This window comes from Papio anubis, chromosome 1, assembly GCF_008728515.1.
Source record: "Papio anubis isolate 15944 chromosome 1, Panubis1.0, whole genome shotgun sequence".
Taxonomy (NCBI): domain Eukaryota; kingdom Metazoa; phylum Chordata; class Mammalia; order Primates; family Cercopithecidae; genus Papio; species Papio anubis.
Genome location: NC_044976.1, coordinates 73914270 through 73929095, shown reverse-complemented (window position 1 = coordinate 73929095; position 14826 = coordinate 73914270). Strand labels below are relative to the sequence as shown.

Below are 14826 nucleotides of genomic sequence, written 5' to 3'. Positions count from 1 at the left end.
TTAGTTTGCTGAGAATGATGGTTTCCAGCATCACCCATGTCCCTGCAAATGACATGAACTCAAGGGATGTTATTTCTTGTGCTGATCACTGTTTTTAGAATCTGTATTATGAGGATATAATGGATAAATTTCTCTGAAATGTCGCTAGCCAAAATGAACAATGTGACTCATGGAACTCATTGTGTTTTCCACTATAGGTAGACAGGAAGTCTCAGAACTAATGTTGAGCTCACTTCTTGCTCAAGGTTATGTCATCATAAGTCATGCACTTGATTAATTTTGTTTCTCATATTCTTATTCTTTCTTCTCCTTGTCTCTCTTTATACACAGTCATGCATTTGCTTAACTATGGGGCTACATTCTAATAAATGTGTCGTTAGGCAATTTTGTCATGCAAAATTATAGAATGTACTTATAGAAACCTAGATGGTGTAGCCATATCTAGTTATATAGATAAATAGGCTATATGGTAGAGCCTATTGCTCCACTCCTAGGCTATATAACTGCACAGAGCACTACTGTATTAAATACTCTATGCAATGGTAACACAATGATAAATATTTGTATATCTTAACAGAAAAACGGTACAGTAAAATTACAATATCATCATCTTATGGGACCACTATTCTACGTGTGGTCTGTCATTGACTAAAATGTCATTATGTGGCACATGACTACTTCTTTTTGCTGAATTGTATTTATTTTTATAAACTACTTAAAATAGTTTTTGAAACAAGATGAATAAATAAATAAATATTTGGGTGAGACAATTCACAGAGGTTAAATAACCTGCTCAAAACTATAAAACTAATAATTTACAGAGTTAATATTTAAAAGTAGATGTAGCTCCAAACAATTTCAGAAACACAATATGACATTGAAAAAGTTTTGGAAAACAAGCGGTCCTACTGTTCTAACTAAACTTATTTTTTCCTTTATTTTTGTAGGTTACCATCTAGTCTTGGTTCATGTATAATTTTCATAGTTGTACTTTTATATAATGACATCTTTATCTGTCTGCTTGCACAAGCTGAGAATCCTCGACTCCGTATTCCCCCTCACATCCTCTTTCCAGGCTCTGCTCAACCTGATAAAGTCAGTCACTGCTATTGATCCTAAGTATCTACTTTTCTCTATCTCTGCTGTCACAGATCTGAGTCAGTGTTCATCATTTCTGGTATGGATTAGACCACCCCTGCATGAAGGAGTCTCCTTGCTTTCGACCTAGATTTTCTCCAATTTATTTTTTACTTTACTGCAATTAAGAAACTCGTGCACTTATGACACTCCTGAAAGACAACTCTGGTCATTTCATCCCTAAAATCCAATAATGACTTTTCATTGGCTACAAAAGACAAAATCAAAATTCTGTAGCAAAGCATCCAAGTCTAGAATCTGACCCATAATTACCCTTCCAGGTTCATTTCCCACCACTTCCCACATTCACCCTAATCTTAATGATCCTACCACACTAAATACTGGGGGCCACACACATTCTTTTATGCTTCTCTGCCTTCATGATATTATTGTTTTGGATGGTTTGTGTGTGTGTGTGTGCACATGTATAATTCTGAAAATTTCTATTTATTTTTCAAGATTAAGCACAAATGTCAACTTCTCTGTAAAATTCCCAATCTTCTCTGACTACCACTTTCAAATTAAGCACTTCCTTCTCATTGCTCCCATAACATCTTTCATATACCTCTGTTAGTGCTCATATATCAATTTAAATGTAGAGTTTACACACCTATCTCCTTTCTCAGTCTTCATGTGGGTCTTCAGCCCTACCTCTGCACTGAAGCAAAAGGAACCAAAAACCTGACCGCAAATCAGTCAGTGGCTTACCATCCCAGGTTAGAGTGTCACTCTGGTCCACATCTGTCTACAATTGTTCTGATGATGCTATCAGTTAGTTTTAGGCCAGTCAGCCTGCACATTGATGTTTGAAAAAACTGCTGTATTTCCAAGCCAGTTGTCTAGAAACTGTCATCTCTTTCCTAGGATTGCTCCCAATCTTTCTCTTGCTTCCTAGATACCCATTACTAGGCTGTGAGCAATGCAAGCATTTTGATTGTGCGCAATTTATCCTTTAATCCAAAATGTCAAGTGTAATTTTGGACACATCACAGATACTAAATGAATATTTATTGAATGAATCAAACATATATTTTCTCTATATTTTTATATGTTTTCATAATTTTATTTTAAATGGTTTGGTAATATTCAATTGCATTGATTTAGCGTAATTGGCATAATTAACTCAGTTTTCTGTGGAAATATAACAGTGTAAAGAACACTATATATATATTTGTTTATGAATAGTCTTTCTTAACTTTTATTTTAAACTTGGGGTACATGTGCAGGTTTGTTACATAGGTGAACTTGTGTCATGGGGGTTTGTTGTACAGGTTATTTCATCACCCAGGTATTAAGCCTAGTACCCATTAGTTAATTTTCCTGATCCTCTCCCTCCTCCCACCCTCCACCCTTCAATAGGCCCCAGTATGTGTTGTTTCCCTCTATGTGTCCATGTGTTCTCATCATTTAGCTCCCACTTATAAGTGAGAACACTCAGTATTTGGTTTTCTGTTCCTGTGTTAGTTTGTTAAGGATGATGGCCTCCAGCTCCATTCATGTCCCTGCAAAAGGACATGATCTTGTTCATTTTCATAGCTGCATAGTATTCCATAGTGTATATGTGCCACATTTTCTTTATTCAGTTCATCATTGATGGCAATTTAGGTTGATTCCATGTCTTTGCTATTGTGAATAGTGCTGCAGTGAACATACGTGTGCATGTGTCTTTATAATAGAACAATTTATATTCCTTTGGGTATATACCCAGTAATGGGATTGCTGGGTCAAATGTTATCTCTCTGTTTAGCTCTTTGAAGAATTGCCACACTGTCGTCCACAATGGTGGAACTAATTTACATTCCCACCAACGGTGTATAAGTATTCCTTTTTCTCCACAACCTTGCCAGCATCTGTTATTTTTTAACTTCTTAATAATAGCCATTCTGACTGGTGTGAGATTGTAGTTTTGATTTGCATTTCTCTAATGATCAGTGATGCTGATTTTTTTTCATATGATTGTTTGGTGCATGTATGTCTTCTTTTGAAAAGTGTTCATGTCATTTGCCTACTTTTTTATGGGGTTGTTTTTTTCTTGTAAATTTGTTTAAGTTCCTTATAGATGCTGGATATTAGACCTTGTTGGATGCATAGTTGCAAAAATTTCCTCCTATTCTGTAGGTTTTCTTTTTACTCTGTTGATAGTTTCTTTTTCTGTGCAGAAGCTCTTTTGTTTAACTAGATCCCATTTGTCAATTTTTTCTTTTATTGCAATTGCTTTTGGCTACTTCATCATGAAATCTTTGCCCATGCCTATGTTCTGAATGATAATGCTTATGTTGTCTTTCTGGACTTTATAGTTTTAGATTTTATATTTAAGCCTTTAATCCACTTTGAGTTAATTTTTGTATATGGTGTGAGAAAGAGGTCCAGTTTCAATCTTCTGCATATGGCTAGCCAGTTATCCCAGCACCATTTAGGGAATACTTTCTCCATTGCTTGTTTTTGTCAGGTTTGCTGAAGATCAGATAGTTGTAGGTGTGAAGTCTTATTTCTAGGTTCTCTATTCTGTTCCATTGGTCTATGTGTCTGTGTTTGTAATAGTACCATGGTGTTTTACTTACTATAGCCCTGTAATACAGTTTGAAGTTGGGTAGCATGGTGCCTCCAGCTTTACTCTTTTTGTGTAGGATTGCCTTGGCTATTCGGGTTCTTTTTTGGTTCTATATGAATTTTGAAATTTTTTTCCTAGTTCAGTGAAGAATATCAATGTTAGTTTAATAGGATTAGCATTGAATTTATAAGTTGCTTTGGGCAGCATGGCCATTTTAACAATATTGATTCTTTCTATCCATGAGCATGGAATATTTTCCTTTTGTTTGTGTCATCTGTGATTTCTTTGAGCAGTGTTTTGTAGTTCTACTTATAGACCTCTTTCACCCTCCATTAGGTTTATTCCTTAGTATTTTATTCTTTTTGTGGCATTTTCTTTGAGACAAAGTCTGGCTCTATTGCCCAGGCCGAAGTGCAGTGGCATGATCTTGGCTCAGTGCAACCTCCACCTCCCAGGCTCAAGCCATCCTCCCATTTCAGCCTCCCAAGTAGCTGGGACTACAGGCAAGCGCCACCATGTCTGGCTATACACACACACACACACACACACACACACACACACACACACATTTATATAAAAATATATATATATATTTTGTAGAGATGGGTTTTTGCCATGTTGCCCAGGCTGGTCTTGAATGTCTGTTTCTTTCTCTTGCCTGATTGCCCTGGCCAGGACTTCCAATACTGTGTTAAACAGGAGTGGTGAGAGAGGGCATCCTTGTCTTGTGCTGGTTGTGCTGGTTTTCAAAGAGAATGCTTCCAGCTTTTGTCCATTCAGTATAATGCTGACTGTAGGTTTGTTGTATATGGCTCTTATTATTTTGAGGTAGGGTCCTTCACTACCTAGTTTATTGAGAGTTTTTAACATGAATGGATGTTGAATTTTATCAAAAGCCCTTTCTGCATCTATTGAGATAATCACGTGGTTTTTGTTTTTAGTTCTGTTTATGTGATGAATCACTATTGATTTGCATATGTTGAACCAACCTTGCATCCCAGGGATAAACCTATTTGATCATGGTGGATAAGCTTTTTGATGTGCTGCTGGATTTGGTTTGACCGTATTTTGCTAAGGATTTTTGCATGGATGTTCATCAAGGATATTGGCCTGAAGTTTTCTTTTTCTGTTTTGTTTCTGCCAGGTTTTGGTATCAGGATGATGCTGGCCTCATAAAATGAGTTAGAGAGGAGTCACTCTCCCTTTCGCAATTTTGTGGAATAGTTTCAGTGGGAATGGTACCAGCTCTTCTTTGTACATCTGGTAGAATTCAGCTGTGAATGTGTCTGGTGCAACTTCAACTTTTTTTTTGGTTGGTAGGCTATTTATGATTGCCTCAATTTCAGAGCTCATTATTGATCTGTTCAGGGATTCAATTTTCTCCTGTGAACATTATATTGTGTGTGTGCGTGTGTGTGTGTCTACTGTGTTGAACTATCACTTTAGTTTGAAGAAATTCAGTATCATCTGAGTCTAAAAGTTAAGTGTGGGCCCATGAAACAAAAAGAAAAAGTGAATTTGCTATTAATATATTCAAGGACTTGTACCAATTGGTTATTAGAAGATTTGATATTAGCTGTAAATCTTAATAGTGTTCTTTTCGAATGATGTTACAAATTCTCAGAAAGCTAGTCAATAGGTCAGATATGTAATATTAGCTTGAGTTCTAAGGGAAAAGGTACAAATGAATGTGATGCTAAATTATCTCCTTTTAACAGGAACTTTTAAGGCTTATATTTCAAATATTCATTTTTCTTTCTGTCCTATTCTTCCTTTATTGATGGTACGTTTATACATGAATATAAAATTGAGCCATAAACTTCTTGAAAGTAGAGAGTATTAAATCTTTCTATTGGTGCCTAGCACTTAGAAAGTGTTTGATAATTATTTGTTAAATGAACACATAATGAGTTTTAAGATGAAGTTTTTAAAAAATTATGCAAATGAATGGAAGATTACTGGTGCCAGTCAGTGAGCTGAAATTTACAGACATAGTTCAGAGTAGATATTGCTTCTTTCTGTAGTAGTAAGAGTTTTCAGATCATGCATGAATAATCAATACCATGAGTCTATTTCTGGATAATCAATTAACTCTTATGGTTTTCATTTCTTTCAGATTTCAAATAGGAAACTATCTAACTAATCAAAATTTTTTTTGTAGTGAAAAAGTTGGTTCTATGATCCACAGGGAATAAATAATTTATGGGTCAGGGCCTTTGAGATGTTTTTGAAATATTGAAATCTGGTATGCTTTGGGCAGGAAAATTTCTGATTTAAAAATATAGACAAGGGGATGGGATGTGTGTGTGTGAATAAAGTCTGAAAAGCTGCCCTTAGGCAAAGTCTTTTCCAGAGAATACATCACTGTCAACCTGGAATTAGTCTCTAGTTAATACTTAATAGATGACTTTTCCACATTTGGAATCTTTAAAACTCATTACTCTAGAATTATTTCTGAAGCATTTGAAGAGGTATCTTTCCTTCCCTTTCTCCCTCCTTACCTCCCTTTCTTTCTTCTTTTGATGTATTTTCTTATTTTGGGTTAGTCTTGGTTAACAAAAAGTAATTTATTGAAAGTGGTCACACTAAAAACTTCAGAGTTGTAATACCAAATATAATTGTATGGGTTTTAAAATGAATTTATAATTTGTTTTCAGCCTTATATGTTTTACTGAAATCAGGGGCAAAATATACACTGAAATATTGACTTTATCCACCCTCATTAATTGTTTATGAAAACAAATAAATATTGACTTTATTTTCAGGTTGTTACTGGTTAACATCGTTAGTTTAATAATCTTTCTTTTTTACTAAAATGATTAAAAAAAGGTACTCTCTTCCCTCTGCCTTTTTCTATTACAACATTAGTTTTCTTCCAAGGTATAAAAACTTCATAAATGTTAGCTAATTAATTTTCAAAAGGCAGAGAAAATTTGAAAATGTTAATTTTCCTATTTCTAATGATAAGAAAGCATAGAATTTCTGTTGCTTACTATCAATTTACATATCACTTGATGATTTCATTAAAATTTTGAATGCCATTTTACAGTTGACATACTGATAGTTTAAAAAATGCTGACCAATGAATAAAATAATATTAAGACCAAAATTCAGCTTTTCTAACTTTTTTAGTCTTACTATTTTTCTACTGTATAAGCAGTCCGATAATATAATACAAAATGGGGTAATTCTTTTAACATTTCATTTGGAGACACTACTGACATTTGGATCTGGCTTAGAATACTGTCATGCTATATTTAAACATGTTCTTTTTTTTTTCCCTTCAGAACTTCATTTTGGGATTTTTTTTAAAAGCTGATATATCTCCATTTATGATGTCAGTTTTTCTTACCTTCTTTAATATTGGTTGTAAATTCATGTGACTTGGGCTCAGTATAGTTTTTAAATGATGCAACTTGAAATAGTCTCAGTATAAAGATCTAAAGTGTTTTATTTATTTTTAATTCCTGTGGGTGCACAGTAGGTGTATGTATTTATGGGGTATGTGAGATGTCTTAATGTAGGCATGCAATGTGAAATAAGCACATCATGAAGTATAGGGTATTCATCCTCTCAAGCATTTATCCACTGAGTTACAAACAATCCAGTTACATTTTTTTCTTATTTTAAAATGTATAGTCACCCTGTTGTGCTATCAAATAGTATGTCTTATTAATTCTTTCTATTTTTTTGTACTCATTAACTATCCCCACTTCCCTCCATCTCCCGACTACCCTTCTCAGCCTCTGGTAACTCTTTCTACTCTCTATCTCCATGAGTTCAATTGTTTTGATTTTTAGATCCCATGAATAAGTGAGAACATGTGACGCTCATCTTTCTGTGCCTGCTTATTTCACTTAGCATAATAATCCCCAGTTCTATCTATGTTGTTGCAAATGACAGGATCTCATCCTTTTTTATGGCTGAATAGTACTCCATTGTGTATTTGTTCCACATTTTCTTTATCCATTCATCTGTTGATGGATACTTAGGTTGCTTCCAAATCTTAACTGTTGTTAACAATGCTGCAAAAAACATAAGAGTGCATATATCTCTTTGATATACTAATTTCCTTTCTTCTGGATATATATCTAGCAGTGGGATTGCTGGATCATATAGTAACTCAACTTTTAGTTTTTTGAGGAACTTCCAAACTGTTCTTCTTCATGGTTGTACTAATTCCCACCCAAAGTGTACAAGGGTTCCCTTTTCTCCACATCCATGCCAACACTTGTTATTGCCTGTCTTTTGGATATAAGTTATTTTAACCGAGGTGAGATGATATCTTATTTTAGTTTTGATTTGTATTTCTCTGATGAGCAATGGTTTTGAACAACTTTTCATATGCCTGTTTGCCATTTCTGTGTCTTCCTTTGAGAAATGTCAATTCAAATCTTTTGCCCATGTTTTGATTGGATTAATAGACATTTTCCTCTAGAGTTGAGTTCCTTGTGTATTCTGGTTATTAATCCCTTGTCAGAGGGGTAGCTTGCAAATATTTTCTCCCATTCTGTGGGATATCTCTTTAGTTTATTGATTGTATCCTTTGCTGTGTAGAAACTTTTAAACTTAATATGATCCCATTTGTACATGTTTACTTTGGTTGCTTGTGCTTGTGGGATATTGCTCAAGAAAGTTTTGTCCAGACCAATGTCCTGGAGAGTTTTCCCGATGTTTTCTTGTAGTAGTTTCATGGTTTGAGGTCTTAGATTTCTTTAATACATTTTGATTTGATTTGTATATGTGATGAGAGATAGGGGTCTAGTTTCATTCTTCTGTATATAGATATCCTGTTTTCCCAGCACTATTTGTTGAGGAGAATCACTTTCCCCCAGTAGGTATTCTTGGCACCTTTGTTGAAAATGAGTTCACTGCAGGTGTGTAGATTTATTTCTGGGTTCTCTATTCTGTTCCATTACTCTATGTGTCTACTTTTATGCCAGTACCATGCTGTTTTACTTACTGTAGCTCTGTAGTATAATTTGAAATCAGGTAATGTGATTCCTCCAGTTTTGTTCTTTTTGCTTGGGATAGCTTTGGCTATTCTGGGTCTTCTGTGGTTTCATATACATTTTAGGATTGTTTTTTCTATTTCTGTGAAGAATGTCATTGTTATTTTGATAGGGATTGCATTGAATCTGTAGATTGCTTTTCATAGTATGGACATTTTAACAATATTCATATATTTCAATTTTTTGGTGTCCTCTTCAATTTCTTTCATCAGTATTTTATAGTTTTCATTTTAGAGGTCTTACATTTCTTTGGTTAATTCCTAAGTATTTAATTTTATGTGTGGCTATTATAATGAGATTACTTTTTAAATTTCTTTTTTGCATTGTTCACTGTTAGCATATGGAAATGTTACTGATTTTTATGTTAATTTTGTATCCTGAAACTTTACTGAATTTATCAGCTCTAATAGTTTTCTAATAGAATCTTTAGGTTTATCCAAATATAAGATCATATCATCTGCAAACAAGGATAATTTGACTTCTTCCTTTCCAATTTGGTTGCCCTTTATATTTTTCTCTTGTCTGATTGCTCTGGCTAGAACTTCCAGTACTATGTTGAATAACAGTGTTGACAGTGGGCATCCTTGTCATGTCCCATATCTTAGAGGAAAGGCTTTTGGTTTTTCCCCATTCAGTAGATACTAGCTGTGGATCTGTCATATGTGGCTATTATTATGTTGAGATGTGTTCCTTCTATCCCCAGTTTTTGGAAGATTTTTTTTTAATCATGAAAGGATGTTGACTTTTATAAAATGCTTTTTCAGCATCAATTGAAATGATCATATGATTTTTATCCTTCATTCTGTTGATATGATGTATCACAGTGCTTGATTTGCATATTTTGAACTATTCTTGCGTCCCAGGGGTAAATCCCACTTGGTCATTATAAATGATCTTTCTAATGTATTGTTAAGTTTGGTTTGCTAGTATTTTGTTGAGTATTTTGCATCAATCTTCATCAGAGATATTGCCCTGTAGTTTTCCATTTTTTACTTGTCTTTGTTATCACCTTGATACCAAAACCAAAAAAAGACATAACAAAAAAAGGAAACTACAGAACAATATCCCTGATGGACATAGATGCAAAAATTATTAACAAAATACTAGGCAATCAAATCCATCAGCATATCAAAAAGATACTCCACCGTGATCAAGTGGGTTTAACCGCTCTATGTTTTTTGATTGGAGAGTTTAGTCTATTTACATTTAATGTTATTGTTAAGTAAGAACTTACTCATGCCATTTGTTATTTGTTTTCTGATTGTTTTATGTTTCCTTCTTGTCTTCCTTTTAGTGAAGGTGATTTCTCTCACTTTCTCCCACCTTAGGGGGCACTCTAAGCCCAGTAATGCTGTGGTTCTTGCAGACTCATAGAGGTACAATCTTGTTAGTCTTAAATAAGATTCAGGAGAATTCTCTGGATTACCAGGCAGAGACTCTTGTTTATTTGCCTTACTTTCTCCCAAACATACAGTCTCTCTCTGTCTGTTCTGAGCCACCTGAAGCTCCTGTGGCCACCACCAGTATGACTGCTCTGAATCAGTCCTGAAACTAGCCCAGCGCTGGGTCTTGCCAAAGTCTTGCTGTAACTACTCCCTGGATACTGCCTAGCTTCACTCAAGGCCCTGGGGCTCTAAAATCAGCAGGTGGCAAAGCCTGCCTCCTTCCCTTCAGGGTACCAAGGTCCCCTAAGCTCCAGGTGGGTTCAGAAGTGCTGTCTGGGAGTCAGGCACTAGAGTCCAAAAGCTTATGAGTCTACCTGATTTTCTATTTATTGTTGCTGAGCTGGCACTCAAACTGCAAGATGTAGTCCTTCCCACTCTTCCTTACCCTTTTACAAAGACAGAGGAACCTCACCCCACAGCCACCACCACCCCTGGCCATGAGAAGTATTGCCAGACTATCAGCCATGTTCCCTTAAGGCCCAAGGACTCTTAGGTCAGCTTGTGTGAATACTGTTTAGCCTGAGACTAGGATCCTCTCAGGGCAGTGGGCTCCCCTCTGCCCCAGGGCAGGTTCAGAAATGCTATCCAAGAGTCAAGTCCTGGAATTGGGGACCCCAAGAGCCTACTGGTGCTGTATCCTTCTGTGGCAGTGTTGGTAGTTGAAGTCAGCAAGTCTTAGAGGCTTACCAAGGCCATGATGCAGTGCCTGGGTATCACTGCTGGTTATTTAGGTAGTTAGAAGGTGATGAATGCTGGCAAGACTGGATTTTTTCCATTAAGGCAGCAGATTCCCTTCTGGCCCAGGGTATGTCTAGAATTGTCATCTGCCAGCTAGGGCCTAGAACTTCATGATGCTGACCTATCCTTCTGTGGCTAAACTGGTATCCAAGATGCAAGACAAAATCCTCCTCAGTCTTCCCTCTTCTGTCCTCAAGCAGAAGGAAGGGGTCTCTTTTTGAGCCCGGAGCTGAGCAGTCAGGGGTTAGGGGAAGGGTGATGCCAGCACTCCCTTGGCTACCCCAGCTGGTGCCTCAGTACATTGTGTGCCCCCCAATCCACTGTCTCTGGGCCTATTTCATCCCTAGGACTTGCCTACGAGTTGTGGAGTTGCAGTCCTTATGGCCTAGACTGCCTTTCACATTTATTTAGAGACCAAGAGCACTTTGGCGCTAGGTGGTGAGGTTTACAGGCACTCAGGTTCAGACTGCTGAAATGGACACTTCCCCTCCAGCTAGGGCTAGTTTAAATGCTCCCTCTGCAGGGGGCATCAGCTGAGTTTGATCTGGGTTTTCCTTTCTGCTCTCACAGAACATCGCTGAGTTCAATGCCTCCCAATTGCTGTGTTCTCTCTCCCCTAGCACACAGAGATGCTCTCAGCACCACACAGTTGCTGCCAGAGGTGGGGGCAGAGGTGGGGGCAGGGTGGCATTGATGACTCAGGACTATTTTTTCTATCTCTTTAGTGCTGCTTTCAGTGATATGAAGGTAAAACCAGATACTATGTGTGCTCGCTTGACTTTTGGTTCTTGGTTCTTATGAGGGTGTTGTTTCTGTGTAGATAGTTGTTAATTGGATATTCTTGCTGGCAGGACAATGGGTAGAGCTTTCCATTACACCATCTTGCTCTCTCTCTCCATAAATATTCAAAAGTCTAAAGTTCTAAGAGAGTTTATCAAACAAATTTCTGATTAGCAAGCTACACTATGTCATTGAGTAGTCATTAGAGTTAGAACTACAGAGAGTGTTAAAAGTGGGAGAGACTTAAAAATGGTTTAGCTTAACTCTCTTAGCAGATAAGGAAACTTAGGTTCAGGGAAGTTAAACTTAACTTTCCCATAGTCACATAGCCAGCACTCAGGCAAGCCTAGATGAAAATTCAGATCTGGCTTTTAGTCCAATGCGGCTTTTTACCACATGCTATGGAATTAGCTCTGTTTTCATGAATTACATGGCAGATTAAGTGGCAGAGGTGTTTCTTTTATTGTCTGGAATTAGAGTATTGTTTGAGAGAGAGAGAGAGAGAGAAAGAGAGAGAGAGTGTGCGTGCACGTGCATATGCAGTTCCTCCAAACTTAACGTTGACTTCTAACTTCTTTTGTGGAAGAAAGGGGTTTTCACTTTGCTTACTCATGCCTTAAGCCTCAAACTGAAACTCTGGCATTACTCTTTGTCAGTATTAACTTGTTCCCATACCTCCTTGAGGTTTCACTTGTTACAATATTTATCAAACTCTATTGTAATTGCATGTTTACTTTTCTTCTCTACTAGACTGTGAATTTCATGTCTTGTTCCCAGTTATACCTTCAGTGGTGACTAGCACAGTGCCTTTCACTTAGTGTTTCCAATTATTTGTGAAAGAAATAAATGTAAAAAATATTATCTATTGTTTTAAAAAACCAGTATGAAGTAAGTATACCAACCAGATATCTTATTTCGGGAAGAACAATCCCATATCTCAATTCAGTTTTCTATCATGCCAGGTACAATGTTCCCCAAATGATTTCTCTTAATATGTTTTAAAAATTTTTTTGAAAACATCTATCTCTGGGTGTGGGGACCAAAACCCCCCACATCTTTCCAGAACCTAACCATTTTCTTTTCTTTTTTTTTTTTTTTTTTTTTTGGACTTTTGGATCGGACAGATATGTGTTCCAATCCCAGCTCTGTGATTTTGGGCACATTACTTAACCTCTTTCAACTTCACTCTCCTTATCTGAAAAAAATGGAGACAATATTACCTACCTTACAGGACTATGGTGAGGATTAAATGACATAACAAATAACATAGTTATATATAGTGGGTATTCAATAAATGCTCATTCCATTTCCCCTTCTCTTTTACTCCATCCCTTTCTTTCTCCCTGTTGCCTCCCTCCCTCCATCCCTCCCTCCTTCCCTCCCTTCATCCCTTCTTCTTTCCTTCATCCCTTCTTTCCTTCCTTCTCCTAACTCCACTGTTTTGGATATGAGAGTGCTGCAGCATAGTCAAAGTTTGCTTTGTCTTACAGCAACGGTGCTCTATCGAGTAAATTATCTTCAGCCTCAGCTTACCTCCAGGACAGCCTCTGCTTTTCTATACTCATTTTTCTTTGTCCTGTGTATATCCACAAATGACTAGATTTGCCTTCCAGTTTCCCACATTGGCTTGCCTGAAATACAATTATTCTGCCATATGCCTGATGGTCAACACGTTTTTCACAGCAAGGAAACACAGAGAGAGAGTGAGAACAAGGGAACCTGCAAGTGCCAGAGACAGTAAAAGCTCCAAGAGGTTGTGTTGATTGCAGAAGGCTGTTCCAGGAGCAGGGGCTTTGGAATGCAATGTAGGGCTCAACTGAAAAGGAAAAAGGGAAGGTCACAACTGGTTGTTTGTCCTGCTCTTGACTGTGAAAGATGCCATTTCATTATCTTTCAATCAGGCTTTATTGCAAAATGTTTTGTATTAGAATTAATATATATTTTAAAAGAGGCCTAATGTGAAAAAGAGCTAAGCCACAAAACTGAATTAAAGAAAATCATAAAAATTTATTACCAAAACAACAACTGGAAGAAAGGGATCTCTTGACACAGATGATCTTGTCTAGGCTCAGAAATTGAGGTAACATGACAAAGCAGTGATTAAGCAGCTACTGATGAGGTTCAGATTAAATGATGAATGAACTGGCCAGGAGTTAAGAAGAAAGTGTTTAAGAGTGTTTGGCTCAGGGTAAGAATACATTTTACTCCTAATCTACCACTAACTTGAGCCCTTGTGACCTTGAGCCCCAGGTTGCAAAATGTTATCTGTAAAACAAATTGTTATACATGTGTAAGTTGCTGCTATTGATATTCTTTTACTTAAGGCCGAACATTTGTTTAGGAGGGTGATGGGAGAAGGGTTAGGACCCTTGCTTAATTAGCTCAGTTACATTCCTCTAATGCTGAGTTTCCCAACCTAGGCACCTTTGACATTTTGGGCTGAACGTTTTGTTGTCGGTGGCTGTCCTGGGCATTGCAGGATGTTTAGCAGCATCCCTGACTTTCATTCGTTAGATGTTTTTAAAACCCTCTTCAGTTGTGACATACAAAAATGTCTCCTGACATAGCCAAATGTCTTCTAGGGCATACCAGCCTGCCCCAGCTCTGCATTTTGAGAACCACTGCTTTAATAAAATAACTGAGAGATGACTCTATCTACATCTAGAGTTTCCCATGGAGTTACCATAAGACTTAAAAAAAATCACAAAACTTACTCTATTCCAAATTGAGTAGAGTAATTTACTCTATTTCATGCATTCATTAAGCATTTTATTGACTGTCTGCAGGCACTGTGCTAGACCCTTGGGGTACATAGATAACTATGATCTGATTTCTGCCTTCAAGGACTTTGCTTTCTATTAAAGATAGGAAGTAATGCCTTATTAGTCCATTTCAATTCAAGGCTGTTAAGTGCTATCATATATCTTAAGTCAATATACGGTATAATGGAACTGCAAAGGTGTAGTCTTCCCATTCACCCTAGGGGAAAGGTGTCAGTTAAGGCCTTGTTGAGAAGGGAGTAATCATATGAGACTATATTTCAAGTCACCAAACAAAAAAAAATTAACTTCCAGACATCTAAAATATCGCATTTTGATATTGTATTTTCTGCCTATCATTTCAAATTTTATATGTACATAATTTCTTAGATATTGTAGTAGAG

The 14826-nt window shown here is 36.7% G+C and overlaps 1 protein-coding gene across 3 annotated transcripts in view; it reads left to right on the top strand.

The window, feature by feature from the left end:
• The window catches only part of SLC44A5 (solute carrier family 44 member 5), a 399642-nt gene that overhangs the window by 15201 nt on the left and 369615 nt on the right, over nt 1-14826 (top strand). The gene's annotated exons all lie outside the window — the stretch shown is intronic.